The sequence below is a fragment of the Mastomys coucha genome, unplaced genomic scaffold (assembly GCF_008632895.1).
Source record: "Mastomys coucha isolate ucsf_1 unplaced genomic scaffold, UCSF_Mcou_1 pScaffold6, whole genome shotgun sequence".
In the NCBI taxonomy this organism is placed as follows: Eukaryota; Metazoa; Chordata; class Mammalia; order Rodentia; family Muridae; genus Mastomys; species Mastomys coucha.
Window position 1 is genome coordinate 40,119,918 of NW_022196912.1, and position 24,777 is coordinate 40,144,694.

Consider the following 24,777-nt stretch of genomic DNA (forward strand, 5'->3'; position numbering starts at 1 on the left):
AAGGGATTGTCCTCTGAAGCCAGCAAGATGCCAGTGACTGTGCCTGTGAACCCGCTCTCCCTCCCTGTGAACCCGCTCTCCCTCCCTGTGAACCCGCTCTCCCTCCCTGTGAACCCACTCTCCTTCCCTGTCATGAGTGAGCAAACGGAGTAAAAGCTTTTAAGAAGAGAAGCCAAGGGCTTTGTTTTCATTGCTTACAGATCCCTCCAACAAAACAAAGCAAAACTAAACCTTTAGTAAAAAGAAATGAAAGTCCTGTGTGTGTGTGTGTGTGTGTGTGTGTGTGTGCGTGCGCGCATGTGTGCATGAAAGTAGTGTGTCTGTGTGTGTATTTGTTTGTAGTAGTGTTTGTGTGTGCATATATGTGGCATGTACATGTGTGTGTCATGTGGAGGCCAGAAGCTGACACCAGGTGTCTTTCACTATTGTTCTCTAAGCTAATCATTTTGGAGATGGGGTCTTTCACCGACTTTGGAATTTACCTTCTGGCTAGCTAGCCAGAAGGTTCTGAAGACCTCTCCATCTCCTCTTACCACTAATGCTAAGGTTACAGATGCATGTGTGTGCCAGCTTTTTGGTGTAGGTGCTGGGGAGCTGAAATCAGGTACCCATGTCTGTACAGAAGGCACTTTGTCAACTGAATCATCTCCCTAAAGATATTCTAAAGAGACCTGTATGTCTCTCCCTTTGGCCTTGAGACTATTGAGCCAATGGTCTCAAGAACCGGAAACTCCCCAGCAAGTCCCCTGTGGAGGAAGGGACAGGTACTAGTCAGAGAAGAAACTGGCCTCCCACGAAGAGATTCCACAGTTTTGATGACTTGTTCTAATACCTCCCAGGAGGGCCTGGATCCAGACTGTGGTGATGAGCCAGACCAGACCTTGACCAGCAGGGCTTGGTTATGTGCACCTCCTGTCCTCTATTTGAACTCAAACCTCTGGCTTGTGAGATGGCTCCTCAGGTGAGAGTACTTGCCTAGTAACTTGAGTTTGGTCCCCAGAATCCAGAGTGGAAAGAGAGAACCAACTCTTTTTGTTTGTTTGTTTGTTTTGTTTTTGTTTTTCGAGACAGGGTTTCTCTGTGTAGCCCTGGCTGTCCTGGAACTCACTCTGTAGACCAGGCTGGCCTCGAACTCAGAAATCTCCCAAGTGCTGGGATTAAAAGCGAGTGCCACCACCACCACCACTCCCGATGAGAACCAACTCTTGAAAGTTATTTTCTGACCATATATGTCACACACACACACACACACACACACACACACACACACACACACACACACACATGCACACATGTACATGTGCACACACACACACAGCTCAATAATAAAATAAACTTTAAAAGTTACCCTAATGTCAGGACCCTAGAGGTGGCCTTGAGGGTCACCGGACCCCTTTATTTGCTTCTCTTTCTGGACTTACCAACTCAATCTCCTTTCTTTGACTGCACTTACTATTTTATTGTGTATAGGTGGCTGAGCCTAGTTAGTCAGAGCTGCCAGGGCCCAGGTCACACACTGGGCCACAGTTCTAGTATCATCACTCTTTCTAGACTCCAAGGGTTTTAGTGAACCTTTCTTCCCTCGGTGCCAAGGTCCCCATGGTCCCTAGGGTCTAAATAACTGTCAGTGTCATTGAACAGGACACCTGCTCACACAGGGACACAAGCCAACAAGCAGACCTTGCCAATAATGTGAGCCTAGGTCCGCACAGATCCAAGGAACATACTTTGTCCTCTCCTTTTCTATCTCTGTCTAGCTCACTCCGGAATAAACTAAAAGATCGGCCTGCCAGTCATCATGGGCCTGCTGCCAAAGCACTTAGGAGCAGGACCTGGGTCCCAGCAGCCCTGACAAGCTAGGCTCAGCTACTTGCCCTCAATAAAGCAATTAAAGAAGCAAGTAATACTGAAAAACAGAGAAAGGGGATCTTTCTTTCTTTCTTTCTTTCTTTCTTTCTTTCTTTCTTTCTTTCTTTCTTTCTTTCAAATACAGGGTTTCTCTGTGTAGCCTTGGCTGTCCTGGAACTCACTCTGTAGACCAGGCTGGCCTCAAACTCAGAAATCTGCCTGCCTCTGCCTCCCAAGTGCTGGGATTAAAGGCGTGCACCACCACCGCCCGGCGAAAGGGGATTTTTTCAAAACATCACATTGGAAAGCAGAACAGAGAGGTCTGGTGGGGACTCCCTCCCCCAAATCCATCTTTCTAGATACTGATGTGAAGTTCAGATTAGAGGGCATGGAAGTGTACATAACTAGCTAGTTCTGGTCAAGGCATGATCCTGCCCATCGATCATAGTATAGGAGACAGGATCTCCTTCTGCCTGGCACCAGGGCCATAGCCTTTTCCTTCCCAGCATGAGACTTCTGGGAGAAATTGTAATTTCTTGGAGAAGTCTATTGTTTCAATAGTCTGATATCCAGAGGCAGGGAGCACAAGTATGTTCTTGTAGACTATCTCAGGTCCCTCCTAGAATGCTACAAACCTTCCTCTTCCTTACCCAGAAGCCACCGGGAAGATGCACAAGGGAGTCGTTAGGGTCTGAAACTGAATTTGAGCCTTGAGGCTAATCAGAAGTATTTTGGCTCCCAAACCCTGCATCTTTATCTCTTTAAATGCTGGTATAGCCAGAAGGCTCTTGGAAGCCAGTTTGGGAAGAGAAACAATTAGATGAGTGCAGAGACTCAGTGAAGCGTGTGTTGAAGCAAGGCCTGTCAGAAGCCTGGGTTCACCCCCTCCCTTTATTTTAAGGGAGGACATTTAGGCAAGTTTGTCACAAACATTTGAAGTCTCAACTTTTCCTGGAGCCAGGCTGTGCTTCCTTGACTGGATGGGGTAACTGCCCATGCTCCCTACCAGCGTTCCTCTCTAAATTGCACGTTGTACAGAGAGGATCTCAAAAACATATAATTCCATTGTTGTGAAATCATCGCATTCATTCGTGTTTTGAAGACATGGAAAAGTTCACTGGGGAAGCGACGGGGTCGTTATTCCCGGTTATGACCCGCTGGGATGTTGCTGGCCTAAATGTTATCTGCAATATTATAGAGGAGACCAAGGCTTTGTGGGTTGATTTCTCAACAATCCAGGAAGACCCTGTGATTCCAGAGATGATAAAAGGAACTCTGGAATCAGATTAGGAGACCTGAGTCACATGCTGCCCCAGGCTGCCCAGCAGCTTGAGTCAAACCTTTCAAGTCTCCGATTCCTCTTAGACAAATTGAGAGGAGTAGGCTGGGTGCCCCCAAGTGTCACTGGGTTCCTGGGGAACCTCATGTCTTCCTGCTTCCCTTTTCCTAAGTGGCAGGTGAAGGCATTGAATTAGCTGACTCCAGGAAAGGGTCCAGCCTCCAATTCCACCATTTGAGGCATTGTGGTTGAATGGTCCCAGGTCTGAGAGAGGCATAGCTATGCACCCAACTTCACTGTGTTGTTCCTCCCAGTGGAGTGAATGGACATGTCCCCAACTCAAAGAGCTAGGCTGGGCCTTTTTTGTGGGGCCAAAAAGAACAGGGAACTTGAATTGATTCCTTTTAGATCCATTCACAGTTTGTCCTGTTAGTCCATGGTGGACCTGCTGGTCCACGGGAGAAGGATACAGGGTACTAAGCAAGAAGGGGCCATTTTTCTGAGCAATATGCAAACTTTAGGTCTCTTTGGGGATGAGCAGAGCCTGCCAGAAGGTTTCTCTCAGTTTTCCTGGACAAGAATGGCTCTCAGGGGGGCTGGTGAGATGGCTCAGTGGGTAAGAGCACCGACTGCTCTTCTGAAGGTCCTGAGTTCAAATCCCAGCAACCACATGGTGGCTCACAACCACCCATAATGAGATCTGACACCCTCTTCTGGTGCGTCTGAAGACAGATGCAGTGTACTTACTTATAATAATAAATAAATCTTAAAAAAAAAAGATTTATTTGAAAAAAAAAAAAAAAGAATGGGTCTCAGGGCAGGACTAGCCCTATGCTCAGTGATGAGTTGAGAGCTCGGAGTGTGCGACACTACACTGCCCTATCCTGTGGTCCAAGGAAGGCCCGTGGATCTGTGAAATATGACACACTTCCAAGGCAAACTTTGTGGCTGTCAGGGACCCTCCCACAGTGACCTGTCACCAAGAATTTGAGCAGCTTGGTACTTCCATTGTGATTTCCTAATTTGCCCCAGCTCCTGTCAGCTCCCACCCAGCTTCCAGTCTTGCTGAGTCTCCTGCCCTAACCTCCCGAGTGCTGGAATTTCTAGGTTGAGCCACTGAACTTGGCTTTGCCAGTTAAGGGCTTTAGATCTTGCTGAGTGTAGAGGCACATCCCTTTAGTCCCAGTACCCAGGAGGCAAGGGAAGGCAGATCTCTGTGAGTTCAAGGCGAGCCTCATCTACAGAGTAAGTTCCAGGATAGCCAGCTACAGAGAGAAACCCTGTCCCAAACGGTACCCCTGCCCTCCATAGAATCTTTGCACACCCGTGACACCCAGCCTCATACTAACCCACCTCCTGCTGTCCTGTCTCCATTGCTTCTATCGACCGCAGAGTGAGCTTGTCTTAGCATCAGGCGTTCTTAATCTGAGGATCTAGCACAAAATGCAATATGTAAGCCCTCTAGACAAACGTTATTAAGCATAGGTAAGACCGTGACAAACATTAACTGAGTGTGGGTTTCTTGAAAGTTGCGGGCTGCGTGACCCTGAGGGTCACACACCCATGAACCTGGCCCAGCATGGTGTAACAAGAGGGCAGGTTTTCTGGTGAAGGCACGTTAAGTAGCTCTGTGCCTATGCACTGGGGCACCCCCTCTCAGTGGAGGCTGTTGACATTCCTGCCTTTAAGAGACGCTGCTTTTTGTCATTATCTTCTTGAGACATCTGCCTCACTCCCATGGACTCACTCCACTACAGGCCACAAGGAAGCAAGGAAGGCTGTGGTGCCCTCCAGGGACTCAGGTGATAATAGAAACTGACTGCATACCCCGATTTCCTCCTTATCCCCCCTTTACTCTTCTTGGGCTTCCAGAAGGCACTCTCCACACCCAGGCTGTGCGAATCCTTTCTGGAAACACCTGGAGGATCTCTTAGGTGCTTCTCAACTGAATTAAGTTAATAAATTAACCGTTTATTGTGGTTCAAAAGTGAAAGATCCTCATAGGCTCAATAATTTGAACACTTGGGCCCCAGTGGGTTGTGCTGCATGGGAGAGTTACAGAACCCTTAGGAGATGAAAGCTTGCTACAGGAAGTTCATCACCAGTGGGTGCACCCATGTGTGACTGTGAGTGTGTGCACATGCACATGTGGAGGCCACAGGCCTGTGTTGGTATCCTTCTCAACTGCTCTGCATCTTATTTTTGATACACTGCGCCTGGAACTCTCTAATTGGCCAGACTGAGGGGTTTTTTTTTTGGTGTTTGTTTGTTTGTTTGTTTGTTTTTAACCAGTTCCACATCTTGTTCCCTCTCTGTTTCCTGACTAGATGCGATTCGACCAGCTGACCTTCCTCTTGCTTCCATGCCTTCCCGCCTTCCCCACCATGATGGACTGTATTCCATGGAGCAGCAAGCCAGAATAGGTCCTTCCTTCCTTCCTTCCTTAAATTGCCCTTTGCCCATTGAGAAAAATAACTGACCTGGGGTGAGGTGAGCTGGCTTGGCTTACGGGTAAGAGCACTGACTGCTCTTCCGAAGGTCCTGAGTTCAAATCCCAACAACCACATGGTGGCTCACAACCACGTGTCATGAGATCTGACGCCCTCTTCTGCATCTGAAGACAGCTACAGTATACTTATGTATAATAATAAATACATCTTTAAAAAAGTAACTGACCTAGGAACCATGGAGACAGAGCTGCACCTGAGAAATGCCAGTGAGAAAGCCTGAGGATTTGAAGTAACATGGTGTGGGGACAGGAAGGTCAACAAAAGCTGAGTGTCTGTTTGCACAGGCTGGGCCTGAGGCACCCAGTGGGTCATGTGGATAAGGGAGAAGTCATGGAAGGTCAAGAAGACCAGCCATGTGGCTGTTGAGATGAGGATGGCCACAGAAAGTATAATTGTTTGGATATGAAATGTCCTCCGAGGGCTCTGGCATCTGAATACCTGCCCGTTACCCCACTGCAGCTGAAGGTTGTAGAACCCTTAGGAGGTAGGACCTACTAGTGGTGGTTCTCAACCTGTGGGTCACAACCCCATAGGGGGTTGAGTGACCCTTTCAAGACTGTTGGAGAGCACAGATACCTACATTATGATTTATAATGGTAGAGAAACCACAGTTAGGAAGTAGTAATAAAAATAATGTTATGGCTGGGGGGTCATCACAACTTGAGGCTCTGTATTAAAGAGTGGCAGCACTGGGAAGGCTGGGAACCACTGTGTTAGGTGAAGTGGGTCCCTGGGAGGTGGGCCTTGAGGGGAATAACCCACCCCAGCGTGGGTGTTTTCTGGTCGGTTGAGGTGTGGTCTAAGTTAGCCACCTCTGGCTCCTGCTATCACAGCTATGAGCCACTCCACTGCCAAGCCTCCCCTGCTCTAACAGACTAGACTCTCTCAAACCATCAACTAAAGCAAGTCCCTGTTCCCCAACACATGGCTGTGGATTCATGCACCCATGCATGCATTTGCAGAGGCTGGATGGAGGTCTACATCGGTGTCTTCTATTACTCTGGACCTTCGTTTTTTGAGACAGGGGCTCTTACTGAAACTGGAGCTCATTGGTTTGGCCACACTGCCCAGGCAAGCTCCTGGGACGCTCTTGTTTCCACCTCTCAGAACCAGAATTACAGGTGCACATAGCCACATCTGGCTCGTTTTTTGAGTATTAGGTCTCTGAACTTGGGTCTTCATGATCGGGAAACAAGTACTTTACCCATGGAGCCATGTCCCCAGGCCCCTTCCTCTCAAAAGTTCCTTGTCAAACATTTGGTCCCAGCAATAAGAGAAGGAACAAAGACAGAGTTTAAATTAGTTACCTCATCCTGATGTTTCTGTAGGTCCTTCAGGGGGAGCTAAGAGGCTTACAATGGAGGCCTGCCGCTCCTACCTGCCGTAGGTCAGAAAAGGACCAGTCCCAGCCCAAGCTTGCTGGTATTTGTTTTTTTGTTCTGTTTTGTTTTTGTTTTTTTCTCTTTTCTAATCTCTCTCTCTCTCTCTCTCTCTCTCTCTCTCTCTCTCTGTCTCTGTCTCTCTCTCCTCATGGGAACAAACTGGAGCCACAGAGCCAATTGTGGTCATACAGAATGCCTCAGACAGGGGAAGTGTGACGTCAGCTCACAGATAAACAAACTAGAGACAGGCACACGGTCTTCAGCGAGTGCCTCAGAGGTGACAGTGTGGTTTCTCTCTGACCCTGGAGTACCCTGCTTGGGCCCAGATCCCAGCTCCTCCCCAGTCTGTTTCCTTATCTGTAAAAATTTCAGTAAGACTGGTCCTACCTTGAAAGGATTGCAGAGCAAGTCAAAACATGGAATGTGAGTGGCGCCTCATCTAAAGCTGGTGCTCAATAAATAGACATTGAGTGAATGAGAGTTTTGGAAATTTTCCAAGGAAGAAACTCAGAGATGATTTCTTTCCTGCATGTAAATGACTGAGTCTAGACAGGGAAAGGTCTAGCTTAGTTTGGAATATGTCTCAGTATAGCACATTCAACTTGAGGACAGGGACTGAAAGGAGAATGCTAAAACCCATAGAGAAATGGTTTCTCTTCTCTATGTATTGAGAGTCTCTTTCCAGATCCAGTTTAGGTGCCACCTCCTCTAGGGGACTTTGCCTGGTTCCTACCCTGCTTTATTCCTTTATACTCTGGCTTCCACTCTGCTCTTCAGCATGCAGCTTGCCATTGACGGTAGTCCTCACCTGGTTGTGTTCATAGCTGCTCCCTCTTGTAAAACAGAAAGCTTCCTCTGAAACAGAGTCTGGATTGGGATAGGGCTGGGTCAGGTCCTGCTTACAAGGTCACACTGGACCAGCATCAGGAACATCACAGGGATAAGAGTCTAGCCCAGGAATGGGTAGTTCTCTCAGCCTTGGCCTTCTTACCTGCTGACCAACTGTAACCAACATGTTTGTTCTGTAGCTAGTTCCTCTGAACTGAAACATGGCAGGGGAGCACAAGGCCTCACAAAAAAAGCTTCAGGACTCATGGGGTCCTTCTCCAAAGCTATACAAGCAATAGATGTGCGAGGAGGCTTTTCAGAGGAGCAGCCTCCAAGCTGGGCAGTGAACTCCAGAGACCCAGCTTTTGTGAGTGCAGTAGGCGCACTGGCTCACCAAGTTAGACTTTTGGTATAATCATTCCTTTGTTTTGTCACGAGTGTTCCGTTGGAGGTGAATAGGTGTCTTCTCGAATCTCCCCCAGGAAAGGACACACAACACAATTTCCTCCCACTAGGGGTCAACAGAAACAAAAGAAGGTTTGAGAGGAATAGTGGCCCTGCCTCTGCTGTGGGTGCCAAGGCCTGTAACTGGGGTGGATTGACCTTAGAGTGGAGGGCAATCCCAGTTGACTCTCTCTTCCATGGGAAGTGGAATAGTGTACCTCTTTGCTGCTTCGGCACCCAAGCTAGTGTAGGTGATCTGATTTTGGTGATGCACCTGTCTGACTCGCCTGTTCCTGTAAGCAACCTCTCACCCCATGCTCCTGTTAGTGATTCTAACAAACTCATTGGTTCACCATTTGGAATTGTTCCTTTAACCCACTGATGCCTTATCTGGTGTGAATAGGTTTTAGCTCCTGTCACTCCAGCAAAACTGTGCAAGCACACCGCCTGAGCCACGCTTGTGGCAGGAGCTCACGTAGACACTTGTCCTTGTCTTAACCTCCTGTGTGGATTCTCTCTTTGCTGGATTGCAGTGAAAACCTAGACAGCTTTGTAATGCTTTGACTGTTCTTAGCACACAATCTGGTGTCGGAAAGATCAACGTCCAGTCTTGAACTGGATCCCAGTGGAGCCCGCTATTGCACTCTGTGTCCAGACTCTCTTCCGAGGGACTCGGACAGGGGGAGACAGCAAGGAACTGGAAGCTGGTGGGATTGCCCATTGATCTACACCAGGAGAAAACAATAACTAGGCACTGCCTTATCCACTTTCTGAGGGTCGCATGTCTGCAGTTCTTGGGTGCTGCTGGCCACATCTGGATCAATGGAAACCCTGGAATAATCTGGAATCTCAATGGATGGCCCCCTGCATGGCTGGCAGCTAGAGTCCTGGGCTCCTTGACACTAGGCATGTAATTGTCACTATTGGAGATGTGCTGTCTGTACCTACAGTGATGAAAAGGGTTTATTTGCCTTACCTGTCCCCACGGAGCTCTGAGGCCCTGGCTCTAGGCCACCCTGTTTGTGGTACCTTGCTTCAGCAGTCTAAGCACAGTAACACACCACACCATGGGAGAAAACAGTTACTGTACTATATGTTCTTCTGAACAAGGGATATCTGCCTGCAGCAGGCAGCACTAGGCTCTCGTGGTAATATAGGAGCCCAGTTACTGGAGATGAACCCTGTCTGTCTTCTCCCTGCCCTCTTGAGCTTTTGCCTCTCCTACTCTCAAAGGTGATCAAAGTTTCCACTTCTCAGCTTTGCCCCTGTAACAGCCTATACCCATGCTTTGCTCATAGACAGGCCTAAGGACATATTGGCACCTGTGGCGAGTGATCCACGAAGACTTTGAAGTGGTTCACTGTTTCCCAACAACCTCATCCTTGGCTGCCTTTTACTCTCGGCCTTCATTGCTACATATCCGGCTGTATACCTGTCCGTACCCCAGCTACCCAGAAGTCAAGAGTGAGGGCAAGTTAGAGCTAGAGAGATGGCTCAGCAATTAAAAACACTTGCTACATGTCCTGGCTTGCTTTCTATTGCTGTGATAGAACACCGTGAACAAAAGCATCAAGTGGGAGGAGAGGTTTCTTTGCCTTACCTATCACAATAAGAAGTCAAGGCAGGAACCCAAGGCAGGAACCTGGAGGCAGGAACTGAAACAGAGGCCATGGAGGAGTGCTGCTTACTGGCTTGTTTCCCAGGCTTGCTTAGCTTGTTTTTTTTTTTTTTAAAGATTTATTTATTTATTTTATGCATATGAGTACACACTGTAGCTGTACAGATAGTTGTGAGCCTTCATCTAGTTGTTGGAAATTGACTTTTAGGACCTCTGCTTGCTCTGGTCAACCCCACTCACTCTGGCTGGCTCAGCTCGCTCCAGTAGACCCCACTTGCTCAGTCCCTGCTCGCTCCGGCCCAAAGATTTCTTTATTATTATACATAAGTACACTGTAGTTGATTTCAGATGCACCAGAAGAGGGTATCAGATCTCATTACGGGTGGTTGTGAGCCACCATATGGTTGCTGGGATTTGAACTCAGGACCTTTAGAAGAGCAGTCGGTGCTCTTACCCACTGAGCCATCTCTCCAGCCCTTAGCTTGCTTTTTTTTTTTTTTAAAAAAAGATTCATTTTATGTGCATTGATATTTTGCCTGTATGTTCATCTGTATGAAGGTGCCAGATCCCCTGGAATAGGAGTTACAGACAGTTGCAAGTTGCCATCTGGGTGCTGGGAATTAGATTGAGGACCTCTGGAAGAGCAGCCAGTGTTCTTAACCACTGAACCATTTCTCAGCTCTTAGCTTGATTTCTTATATAACCTGGGACCATGGTTTACAGTGGGCTGGGCCTGAAGTCAACCATTAATCAAGAAAATGCCCCTGCAGGTCAATCTAGTGGAGTCATTCCTCTGTTGAGATTCCTTCTTCCTGTATTGGTTTGTGCCGAGCTGACAAAAAACAAACAGCACATCGCTCTTACAAAGGGTCTGCCGCTGGGCAGTTTGTCCTCTGCTCCTGGCAGGGACATTGGGACGAAGACAGAACCAGGCTCATAGACTGCTGCAGATGCAGTCTAGGTGTAAAACATGGGCCTTTATCTAATGCCTTGCTAGTATAGCAGGGAGTATAGACTGTTCTGAAACGTTGTCAAGTCCAAGGTCATCCAGATAGGGAGTGAAGGGATGAGATTCATTTATAGAAGTTCTGGAATGGAGGGGAAGGCCTGTCTCTGAGGCCCCAGTGATTCTAGTTCACTACAGGAGAGCCCAACCCCATGCTCCCCATGTCCTTAACAAGAGGTTCATTTTGTGCCCTGTGTCTCAGGTGTTGCTACAAGCAGTAACCCAGGGGCTGTCTGGCTTACCAGGCAGTGGCCTATGGAACCAGGTGTTCCTGGCTGCCATCAACTCCATCGCAAGTGTTTCCAGAGGATGACTGGATCTTTTTGTTTGCATTCTGACTTTAACATTTGTTTAGCATCTCTGGTTTACAAAATGTTTCCACAGGTAGCTCACTTGATCTATGGGGAGGAGCGAGTGGTTACTGATGTACACATGAAGGCTCAGGGGAGGATAGCCAGTCCTGTTCTAGGGATTCCTTATATCTGTGGAGACTCTAAGCCTGGAAGCATTGCCTTCAAGGATTTTTGATATGTAATAGTTTGTTTCTTGGGCCAAACATGGTGGCATACACCAGTAATTCCAGCACTTGAGAAGCCAAGGTAGGCAGATTCCAAGTTCTAGGACGGTGTTGTGAACAAGATCTTATAAATCTCAAAGCATTAAAATGAAATAAAAAAGGACAAAACTCTACACAAACACAATATTTATTGATTGATTGATTTATTTGGGTCTCAGCCCCAAGCTAGGCTTGAATTCACTATGTAGCCCTAACTGGTCTCTAATTCAGGATCCTCCCCTGTCCAACCTCCCGAGTCCTGGAAGTATAGGTGTACCCTACCACAGATATTCAAATAACAGCTTTTAGCAATATGAAATCTAAGACACACCGGGTTATAATATAGTCTCTTCTGTTGCACTAACTAACGTCTTCAAGTTCGGAGACTGAAGGACTCTGTCAGTATCTCTGCCGAGCTGGGAGCCTCCTTGGCACAATTGCTAGAACTCCAGAGTCAGTCTGTTTTCTATTATTATCTCAGACCACTGCATATTGGGTAATTTATAGAGAAACTTATTTCTCACAGTTCTACAGGCTGGGAAATGCAGAAGACGGTGCTGGCATTTGGTGAGGGTCTCTGTGCTCCACAGAATGCCACAGAAGGGCAAGCATGCATGTGTGCTAGAGAGGAAATTGTGGCAAACTTAATCTTCATCAGGCACCTGCTCCCAAGATAACTAATCCAGTCCATAAGACAGCATTGGTGTATTCATATCATGCCTTAAAGGACTCACCCCTTAATGCTACAACATTTAGTAAAAATTGAAGTGTGTGTATTGTGTGTGTGCGTTTGTGCATGTGTGTGTATATGTGTGTGTGTGAGAAAAGCACCACATATCCTGCCTCTGAACAAGGATGCTGTGCAATGGTGTCATGGAGTCTGTGAGGTTGTGTTTGCAAGACCTATAAGCAAGTGATGGGGAGTGGAGGAGTGAATGTAGCAGCTGCTGAGAATGATGAGGCACATCCCTGCATAGGTGCTAGGGAGGAAACCACCCTGCCTAGCCTGTCTTCCTGTTTGTCTCCCCTGTGCCCTGCCTGCCCCATTGGCCTTCTCCTTTCTGTCCCTCCTGCAGTGAGTGCTCTGTCTGCCTGACCCATCCCACCTGTCCCACCTACCTTGCCTGTTCCTCCTGCTTTCCTTGTTTGGTTTACTTTCTCCCCTCTACAGCGCAACAGTGCAGACCTGATTCCCCAGGCTCTTCTTCCTGGGTTCTGGAAGCACAGCTGCACTTGTGCCTAAGATAATGAGCTCAGCCTGGGAGGGAAAAGAAAGCCCAAAGACTTGTTAATATGTGGGTGTGGGTTGTCTGCCCTCCTGAACCTCAGAAGTAGATATTGTTCCAGCTCAGCAAGGTCTTTATCCAGGAAGGCAGCCCTTGGTGCTTAACACAGATCCATTTGATTATCAGCCAGGAAAATCTTATGTTAGCCATATTGCCTGTTTGTTTCCATGGTCAAATGGAGCTCATAGTTAGTTCCTTTTGGGGAGACAGGCCCATGCAATACCCAGAGAGTGTTTCCTGGGGGGCTCCCATGCACTGGAAATGACAGCAGTAGCTCATCTCCCTGGCTCAGCTTTTGCAGGCAGAATGCAATGCCATCTGCCTTATTTACTTATTTATTCCCAGCTTCACGGCTCAGAGAGAATTGAGCAGTTGGAGCCTTCTGAATCCTAATGATGCTCCAAACAGCCATTTGCTCTGGTACAGACAGAACCATCTTTCCCCACAACTGGGGTGATCCTGTCTGGTTCCCCACAACCCTAAGTCTGGAAATGAAGACTGTGGTTTTCTATTTGTCGTCCTGCTAATCAGGGTGTTACTTGCAAAGACAATGGAATGAGTTTCCTAGAATTATCACTTGGTGGAACAACACGTTGGAGAATAAACCCCAGGTGTTTCCAGAAAGCTCTATGTATCCTAGCAGCATGCAAAATAGGAAAACTCAAGTAACAGACCATTCCGGGTGGGTGGGAGACTAAGCCCATCTCTGGGACTAGGTATTTTAGTGGACCTTAGAGGATGAGAACCATTTCAGGAGTTTATTGCATTCTTAGAGGGGCAAGTATGTGGCCTCTACTGGTTTCTAAGATGGCTCATCTCAAATCTTCCAAAACATGCAGTTCAAGCCATATGTAATTGCCCAGGACCAAGGAGTGCCAGGTGGGAGGTGAGGGAGGCAGAGCAGGAGAAAAGGAAGGACACTCTGGACCATGTGGTTTTAACTGGCTAATTCATCTCTGACCTGAAAGCAGCAGTCTGAGGCCTTACAAGGGGGAAGAACAATGCTCAGGGGAAATCACTAGTGTGAAGACCTGATAGGGCTTTAAGTTATACTAGGACCAGGCTTGCTTCTCACCCTTTGAATTTTAGAGGCAGGATTTCTCTGTGTAGTCCTGGTGGTCCTAGAACTCACTCTGTAGTTCAGGCTGGCCTCGAACTCTCAGAGTTCTGCCTGCCTCTGCCTCTCGAGTGCTGGGACCAAAGGTGTGCACCACTACCTGGCTGGCCAGTTTATTTATTTATTATTTATTTATTTCTAACATTTCCTGGAAAGATAGTGTAGTCCACAGGCAGGGACAGCAGTTGTGTACATGACCCACTCTCCAAAGGTGTGTCCAGTTAGGGGGTATGGTAAGTAGAGGCTATATGTGGCCTGCCTTCCACTCACCACCACACAGTACCCAGGGCATTTTGTCTGTTCATCAGAAGGGCCCCTTTCTAGGTCACTTCAAGATATTCCATGGGCTATCAGGGTCCTTGAATCCAGGAGGATGAAACACTGTCAAGAAAGGGCCAGCTGCCGGTCAGTGGTGGTGCATGCCTTTAATCCCAGCACTTGGGAGGCAGAGGCAGGTGGATTTCTGAGTTGGAGGCCAGCCTGGTCTACAGAGTGAGTTCCAGGACAGCCAGGGCTATACAGAGAAACCTTGTTTCAAAAAACCAAAAAAAGAAAGAAAAGACAAGAAAGGGCCAGCTTCAGCTAAGGGGCAGAACAAAACTTCACAAAAAGACCAGCTCCATCATGCTGTTCATGGCTGACATCAGAAGGGTGGGGGTGGGGTGGGTGGGGAGAAGCAGGACTGGATCCCAACATCATGTCCCAGCATTCCTGATATTCTGTGTGTCCTTGTGGCTGTGTTCCCTGATGCACAAACCTTCCCCCAGGCTCCTTCTGCAGCCATGCCAGTCATTCCAGCTAACCCCTGCAGGTGCTCTTACAGGCAGATCTCATCCTGCTGGCTGGAGGAGAGTTAAGATGTTGTGGACCAGCAAGCAGCCTCAGGTTTTACATGGAAGAGACATGAGTGGCAGGTGTTCTCACCTCTGCTCACCACAGTCGTGCTGAAGATATGACACGCAGATGTACTCAGACTGGCTGAGCAGGTTTCGTCTTAACAGAGCCCCCATGTAACTGGCTGTTCCTCCCGAGCATCCACCATCATGAAGCAGTTGCCATGGAAACTTACTGACTACCTTGGTCCACAATCATCGAAATGACCAGGTCTTTGGTAATAGAATTGAGGTTGTTACATTTCCTGTGGGTTGTCACCACCAGTTCCTGTCACCTGCTGTGCAGGTTGTTGACAGGTATTAGGGGACCCAAGAGGTGGAAGATATCTGGAAGCAGGGGCTCTCCGGTGGCTTGGCTTTCTCTGAGTTGCCACCCTACCAAGCTGGGCCTTTTGGTGCTGCAAGTTGTCCTCCTGTAAGTGACTCTTTCTTTACCCATGCTCCTATGACTAACCCAGTGTTCTAGTTCGCTTCCCTGTAGCTGTGATAAAACAGGCTTATTTGACTTACAGGTTACAGTCTATCCTCAAGAGAAGCCAAGGCAGAAACTCGAGACAGGAACTGAAGCAGAGACCACGGAGGAATGCTGCCTACTGGCTTGCTCCCCATGGCTTGCTCCGTATTTTTTCTTATACAGCATCAGGTCCACCTCCCCAGTGATAGCACTACCCACAGTGGGCTGGGTCCTCCCACATCAATCAGCTATCAAGGAAATGCCCTACAGGCCAATCTGATGGAGGCGATTCCTCAGTTGAGTTCCCCTCCTCCCTGATATGTCTAGTTTTTGTGAAGTTGACAAATACTACGACACCAAAATAAATTCACTGGTTCACCAAGCTGAGCTTGGATGGTGTCCTCCCTGGGTCTGTCAGTCCCTCTCTGGGGTGAGTAGACGGTTCTCTTCATCTCTCCAGGAAACGTCATATGATACAAGCAGGAATAGAGGGGTCCAAGGAACCCCATTTGCAAATGTGGCTCTTTCTGGACTACTGGGATTTCTGCAAGGACTGGTTCAGTACTTTGCTCATCTTTTTTTTTAATAATTTTTCGAGGAATGTCTTTGATTTATTTATTTATTTTATGTATATAAGTACACTGTAGCTGTCTTCAGACACACCAGAAGAAGGCATCAGATCTCATTACAGATGGTTGTGAGCTACCATGTGGTTGCTGGGATTTGAACTCAGGACCTCAGGAAGAGCAGTCAGTGCTCTTAACTGCTGAGCCATCTCTCCAGCCCACTTTGCTCATTTTTAATGATGCACACAGTAGGTGTTTGAGTAATTATTCCAGAAGAATGTAGTAACCAAACACTCTTACACAGCATTGCCTGGCTAGTTCCTCTCTTCTGGTCTCCACTTAAATAACTTAGGAGCTTTTTTTCTTTCTCCACTCCCAAACCATGGCCTACAGGCTCATACTCATGCATAACCTTGTGTGTGAGTGTGTGCGTCTGTATCCAGGTACAAAATGTAGAAGTCTGAGAACAGCTCTTGGAAGTCAGCTCTCTCCTCCTGCCACATGGATTCTGAGGATCGATTACAGACTGTCAATCTTAGCATCGGGCACCTTTCTTATCAGCACACACACACACTCCATCTCGTACCCATGAGCACACACACACCATTTTATACCCATGAGCATGTACACACACACATACATACACACACATACACACACCATCTCACACCCATGAACGTGCACACACACACACATGCACACCATCTCACACCATCTTACACCCATGAGCATGCACACACACACACACACATACACACACACACACCATCTCACATCCATGAGCATGCACACACACACACCATCTCACACCCGTGAGCATGCACACATACACACACACACACCATCTCACACCCATGAGTATGCACATACACACACACACCATCTCACACCCGTGAGCATGCACACATACACACACACACACCATCTCACACCCATGAGTATGCACATACACACACACACACACACACATACCATCTTACACCCGTGAGCATGCACACATACACACACACACACCATCTCACACCCATGAGTATGCACACACACACACACACACACACACACACACACTATCTCACACCCATGAGCACACACACTCCGTTTTCTTGTAGGACTGTGGCCTCTAGACCCTTGTCCCTGCATCTCTGTACCTGGGGCTTCTCCTAGCTGATTCTGTCTCCTTGAATCCCACTCTGGGACATCTCAGTCCTCCACTGCTCTCTGAGTCCAGGCTTTGGCCACTCCCTGATGCAGTCCTTGACCTCAGAGTCCTACACATTTTTTAAAAATCCAGTCTTCATATGTCTATCCACAGCCTTATTGGCTGGGTAATAACTTGCATCCATTGGGATTGTCAAGGAGATAATAGGAGATGGTTTCTATCAGGAGAACTATATAGTGGGCCACTTGTCATCTGGTAGCTTTCTGGACGAGAGAACAAGACAGTTTCTGAGGAATTGCTACAAGCAAGAGACTGACCTATACAAGGTCATATGTTAGCAGAACCATGATTAAATGTCCTTTCACTGTATGTCTTGGCAGGGGTCCTTCTTATAGCTCTCACCTTGCAAGAAAATGAAGTCAAGTGATATATCATGAGAAAATGATGATGATCCTGAAGACCAAAGTGGAGCCTTTTGTGCCCCTAGATTAACAGCTCATTGTTTGAGAACACAGCAGCAAGTCAGCCATTTTAGCCGTAGGAGGGACTCTGGCTCCCTAGGGGAGCATGCTGGACCCCAGTCCTTTTCCTAGTGCTGAAACAGAGGAAAAGGAGCTGTCTCCAAATCACTGACAAGCAGAAGGACGTACCTGCTCCTCAGCCACTCTGCTGGAGATGCAAACACTGGTGGACAGATGCGCAAACTGAATTATAAATCCAGAGATGCAGGCATGTTGATAAGTACATGTGCACACAGGACACACATGGGAAGACATGTCATATATTTAGTCGTGGCTGGAAGGCCCCAGAACCAGTGGATCCTATCACTCAACGTGTTAGATAAGGGGCTGGTACCTCCAGTGCCTGTGTTCTCATTCACATGCATCCCTGTGCACACCCACGTGCTGTCACCCTGGCCTATGAGTGGGGACAAGAACAGGAGTGAATACTAAATTTTAGCTTAAGCAGGTGCGTGGGTGCACACACACACACACACACACACACACACACACACACACACGCTTTTCCCAGATGGGCAGCCTAAGAGTATGGGGCCTAGCCTCAGGGTTAGCTGAGCAACAGTGATCCTGCTCAGGGGTAGTTCGAGTTGTCATGGAGACGAGAGAGCAGAAGATGTTGTGCTGGGAGGCAGGCATCATGTGTGGGTAGATAAAGCACCACAGATCCACAGATCTCAAGTAGTGGGAGTGGGTGTTAGAGGCTCTGAGTTGGGAAGTGAGGCTCTGGGCAGGGATAAGGTGTTCTAGGATGTCAGGATTGGGGGCATAAACAAGGTTGTGAAATTCTAAGCTGATCACTGGCTATGAGGATTCTGCTTTCTCATAGTATGGTGGCAGTTCCTCTCAGGGCAATTATGCTGAGGCCACAGCCATGGCAAAGCCCACCAGCGAGGGCAAGTCATTGGTTGGAAGCTGAAGATGTCAATTGGTTCTGGGATGACAGATGTGCTACCTATGGGCAGAAAGAATAATTTAGCTTCCCTCAGTTCAAAGTCATCCCAGCTGAAGAGCAGAAGTAAAATTGAAAACTCTGCTGTGGTCAGATCTGTAGGCTGTAGCCCTGAGCTGTCTGCCCATGTCCTCAGGTTTGTGGTACTTACTGCTTTGTGGAGGTAGTCATGTGATGGACAGGGATCCAGGCATCCCTGATCTTGATCACTGAACCCAGCTACCTCTCATGACTGCATGGCGACTGCATGTTCCATTGTCTCCAGAAAGGAGCCTGGCTGGCACATAGGTACTCTGGCCTGGCTTGAGTGTGCCCTTAGCCATTCGTTCTTCACCTTGACTGCATTCAACAAGACAGTGAACATACAAGCCAGGACTGTAGGAAACAGCACAATGTCATAAGCTACAGGCCTCCCTGCAATCCTCAGCATCCACGAGCCTGGCCAAAGCCACAGAGCGTCTCTGGGTGCTGTGCCCCATCTGAGAGTATCAAAGGCTAAGACAAGCCTTATAGGCCATAAACAGGCAGTGCTGGGCATCAGCTGGACCCTCCACCCTCCCAGTGCCCATCCAAACCCATGGGATCTGCTTCTATGTCTATCCTATTTATGGAAAGAGGAAGGTGGGTTCAAAATGATGGGCCTCATCACCAAGGACCGGGTTTAAATCCTGCTTGTGCCACTCGGCTGGGCCGTATGTCCTGCAGAAAGCCTCGCAGCCACCCTGAGGTTTGTGCCTAGGGCCGATTGCCTCAGAATTCAAATTTCTCCCGAGTCTGAGGCTGACAGAGTTGGGGAGCTGAGGCTGCCCTTCTTCAAAGCAGCCTTTTCCTTCCCCTCCCTCTCCAGTGGCCCCTGTGGGGGCCCTGGGCCTTAAGGACCAGAAAACAGAAAAGGCCCAGGATGGTGTGGTCAGTTGTGTGGCTGGTGGCTATGTGGGGAAATTGGGGAAGTCATTGGACAAAGCATGGGCCTCTCTACCCATAGAGGTCTCAGGAAACAGGAGGGTCCACAGCAGACTCACAGGCCTTGTAGATGTGGGAGGAGAAGAAGTGCTCATTGCTCTGACTGCAATCTCTCCAGGTTTCTTGGAAATGTTTGCTCTGACAGAAGGGGGGAAAATCTGTTCCTATGGCAACCTAATATCTTCCCTTCCCAAGCTGAGTCCTCAAGGGGAAATAATCTCAGAAATACCAAGGAATTTATACAAATTTAATGGGGCTTCTTGGGTGCAGGTCTTGAAGCAATCAATGACCCACCTCTCCCAGGTCAGTGAGGGCAGCATACCTTTCTTAGACTCAATCACTCATTCCTTCAACAAACACTAGCTAGGACCCTACACAGGATCCTGGGTGGGGCCCGTGGATGCAGAAGATTGTAACTTGGTCCAGGACTCAAGGAGCATCCAGTGTGGTGGGAGGAGGGAGTGGTCTGACCAGAGGTGGGGAGGCTAGGCAAACCTGGGGGAGACAAGGCTTCCTGGAAGAAGCCTGACTTGGCTGGGTCTTTAGGCTTCTCTGAACACCAGAAGCTCTTAGTAACTAACACCCTAGTCCAATCTGTGTTACAGACGAGAGCACTAATACCCCAAGCAGACAAATGACTTATCAAGGAAAAGCACATTAGTGACAACTCCCAGGGGGGATAATGGGCATAAAATGAGAGGCGCTTTTATATCTGACCTGAATAAATAATTTACTTCTGGATTTTAATAATTTAAAAAGCCTTCATTTTATCCGTGTCTCATCAAAAATAGAAACTTCGCCTTTTCTTTCCAGATTTCTCTTGAGGCAGCAAGTGGATACAGAGACCAGAGTGGGGTCGCTGGAGGGTTTGGGCTCTAGGACAGAGGCCAGGAACATTTGGTTGGAGACATAGCAAACAGCCTTCCTCTGAGAAGCTCTGATACCCTGCCCCCCTCCCTCAGGGGGCACACTTAGTTCTGTCCACACTTAGTCCTCAGGTCAGTACACTTCTGCCCCTCTGAATTAAGGTTCACTACAGGAGCTGAACTGATAGACCATATAGAGGGGATTTATTAAATCAACTTGTGGGATGCAGTTGGTGTAGCCCAACAATGACTGCCTCACACCAGAGAGGCCGAGCACCCAGTTGCCATTCAGTCCACAAGGCTGGACATCTCAACAGTCCCAGTATGGCACAAAGGCGTGGAAGATTCCTGTTCTTCACTCTACATTGGAATCCCAGAGAAGCTGAAGCTAGAATCAGTAAAGGGATGCTGCAGCCACAGAGTAGATGGTCTTGCCAGTGGGAGTAAGTGCAAGCAGGCAAAAAGCAAAGTTTCCTTCCTCTATATCCTTTTATGTGGCTGCCACTCAAGATGGCAGCCATGTTTCCTTCTAAGGGTGCTCAATATCCCTCACAGGAGTACCCAGTATCCCTCGAAGGGGTACCCAGTTTCCCTCAAAATGGTGCCCAGTGTCCCTTACAGGGGTGCCCAGCAGCTTGTGGTGATGATGATGATGATGATGATGATGATGATGATGATGATGATGATGATGATGATGATTTTGTTTTTTTTTTTTTTTTGAGACAGGTTTCAGAGTGAGTCCTGGAACTCACTCTGTAGACCAGGCTGGCTTCTAACTCAGAAATCCACCTGCCTCTGCCTCCCAAGTGCTGGGATTAAAGGTGTGCCCCACCACTGCCCGGCTGGCTCAGTTGATTATAAGCGCAGTCTATTTGACAACCAGTGTTAGCCACCACACCTCCCAAGACTTGGAAGTTTGCCTTATCACTAGACCCCTTTCCTGAATGTATAGAATCATGACTTCCCACTTCTTGGAGTTGTTGAGTGAATTTAGCAAATCCATGTCTGTGTGGCTCTGACTCAGTCTCCCAATTTGACACACAGTGTGCCCATAGTCTACAGGAGTTTCTGTCACTTGGGGTGGAGACTTTGAGAGAGGTGGAGCACAAACTGCATAGAGGTATTAAAGGAAGAATAGAGAACCAGGGGAGCTGGGACAGAAACCCACACTTTTCCCTGGGAATTCTGGACCTTTTCACAAAACTTGACTAGTTCTCCAGCACCACACCCCCTCGCTTTTCTGCGCCTCCTCCCAGAGTTCTAATGGGTCTCATGGGACCAGTTTCCTTCTCCCTGGGAGCCAACCATTAAAATATTGAACAAAAAGATCCCTATCCTTCACCTGAGCCTGGTACCAGACAAACTGCCACAGAAATGCTACCACTGCATCCACTGTCCCTGCTGTCCCTTCTTGGACCTGGAGCCTAGCTCCAGCCCCTGACATCTCCCAAGCAACATGACATCATTGTAACGATCCCCCAGCCAGACAACATCCAGCACAGCCCTGGTACACCCTCCTCTCTCTGAAGACTTCATGCCGAGTACTAACACCTCCAGGGAAATGGCCAAGCCCCAGACTAAAGCTTTCCATACCCATGATGCTCAGGTGCTATGTCCTGCCCAAGTGGACTGCAGGAGCCATTTTTTTTTCCCCTAGAGAACTCATTCTGTTGTTCCATGTAACTCTGCAAACCTCCAAAGAGATCTATGTCTTCATGATGGTTTTTATCACATCGAACCCCCTCCCCAAGCCATAGACAGTCCAGAGAAATGAGTTCCATATTTTACTTCATTTTTATTTTATGTGTATGGGTGTTTTACTTCATTGAATGTCCATGAACCATGTACATGCAGTGCCCATGAAGAGCAGAAGAGGCTGTTGGGTTCTCTGGAACTGAAGTTACAGACAGGTAAGAGCTGCCATATGGGTGCTAGGAATTGAACCTGGGTCCTCTGGAAGATCATCTAGTGCTCTTAGCTGATGAGCCATCTCTCCAGCCCAGGAACTTTTTTTTTTTTTTTTTAATGAGTCTACTGAACTTGGAAGTAACAGGACCAGGGAGACAAATCCCACAACCTTCCTACTTTCTCCTGCCTCCATTATCTCCTTGGCTCTGGACAGCTCTGGGGAAAGGTTTCACCCTACTTTCTAGACAGGAGAATCTAGAAAAGTCAGGCACTCAGCCATGGTTTGCTGCCTCTTTGAATTCTTTGTCTAATAGACGCTTCACTTCGTGTATGTGTGTGTGTGTGTGTGCGCGCGCACGTGCGTGCGTGCGCATACCTACATGCATGGGTAGTCACACTGGTTTAAAGGCTACCCTACTCAGGTAAGACTTCATTTTAGCTAATCTTATCTGCTGTGATCACAGTTTCAAATAAGGTTAAGTGACCAGCTGCCTCAGGCCCTGACACAGAGCCCTCCTCACCTTGATTGACAGTACCCTCACACCATGAGCCAAAAAACTCCTTCCGCAACTAAGTTGCTTTTGTCGGGAGTTTTGTCATAGCAATGAAAAAAGTAACTGATACAATGTATCTTTGTAAAACAGCAGTCTACCCCTATATGCCTAAGGCTCACTCGCCTTCCTAATGCTGCAACCCTTTAACACACAGTTCCTGGTGCTGTGGTGATCCCTAACTATAAAATTATTTTGTCACTACTTCATAACTGTAATTTTGCTACTGTTCTAAGTAATAAAGTAAAGGTCTATGTTTTTGGATGTTCTTAGACAACCCCTGTTCAACCCCCTAGGAGTTCGAAACCCACAGGTTGAGAACCTCTGCTCTGGAGGGCCCTCACTACTTTTATCTTCAATCAAAGTAGCTTTGATGGCCCCACAGGGTCCTCTCAAGATTGAGCAAAGGGAGCAGGGAGCTAAGAGACCATGGGGCCTCTTAGGGATCTTACAATCCCATGATGCTTCTCCCCTCCCCAAGGTTATTTGGAGGGGAAAGTTGCCTGGGGATAGACTCTAGTGAGGCACTTTTCTGAATCATTACCCACACTGTTCTCTAGTGGGGCTCCCAGGGATGTAGCTGCTTTTGGGTCACCACGACCCTGTCAGTAGCCCCAGAAAACTCATTGTTCACCAAGCAGATGTGGATGGAAGCATTGCTTTGGTTTGTCTGTGCCATCTTTCTTTGTCTGAGGTGAAGATGTGTTTGTTTTCCCAGGAAAAGTCACACAACTGCTCTGAGCAACGACCATAGAGCCCATCCAGACCAGTGACGGCAAGTTCCCACTGGTCCTAGGAGGGACCATGCTTGCATCTAAAACCCTCCTGGATTGAGATGGTAGTGCCACCTGAAAACCCACACAGCCAGTGCCAGGCATGTTCACTTTCTCTGACTTAAAATCTCTCGGAAAATGAGGCCCAGTGTCACCCACCTGCAATCCTTCCTCAGGACTAAACAGGTGGGAATGGCCGCTGAATGTGAGAACGGGCTTCATTCATGCAGGGACTTCAGCCGATGTGCAGAGGGACAGTACAAAGAATCTGGACGAAGGACTGAGGAACTCGCCTCCACTGTATCTTAGGGGTGCTGCCTGGCCTTTCTCTGTGACAGGAACACGTTCATAGGGGGAGAGAGTGGCGTAAGAGGAGAGCTTGGAAACAACCCGTGGGGACCAGGCGTGAATTCAGGGAGTGTCACCATCCTACCCTCTCTCAGCTCCATGACCACAGGGAATAAACTGGGATTCTAGATGAGAACCTGCCATCAACCACAGGCAGATCAACACCTTGGTGTCCCTCAGGCCTCTGTGTCCCCAAGTGAAAAGCACCTCCCTTGCTGCACCCGCTTATGGGGCTGTTGAGATGATCAGTGAGGTGTCCTGTGGGAAACGCCTGGAAGATAGGAAAGTAGCTTTGGGTGAGGACACAGGCTGGTGACATCACAGGCTGGTGGCATCATAGGCTGGTAACATCACAGACTGGTGACATCACAGGCTGGTGACATTGTCCTGAAGAAGCCATTCTGATGACCAACCCTGAGTTTGGAAGAGGGGACCAGTGGTTGCCTAAGCTACACAGCACTTACGATTGGTGCCATCAGGGGCTCCCCGGTCTGTCTTCCAGGGCTGTCAGGGCTAGTTCTCCTTCTGAGCCAGGAGCTGCAGGCCTTATAGGAGAACCCATTTTGCACAGTTAAGGAGGCCCTGAATATAGAAACCCGGGAGAAGACACTTCTCCCGGAAGTGGAAGGTGTTCGGGGACGTAGCTTGCAGTCAGTAGCTCTGACAAGGAGAAGACAGACTCAGAAGGTCACAGCATGAGTGAGGATAGTCCCTGCATGACAGGATAGTATCAGGAGGAGAGCCAACACTGAGCCTCCCCTCAGTTCCCTGGAGAGGGCGCAAGCTGGGCTGTTGAAGGAGCCAAATACACTTGAGTGAGCACAGCATAGTTCTGCAAATTCGTGGGCCACACAGCCATGGAGTTGCGACATGGAAAAGTCTGGAACTGCAGAATCACTCAGAGACATATTCTCAGTCGGTGCTCCTTAAATCCAGGTCAATGTTACACCAA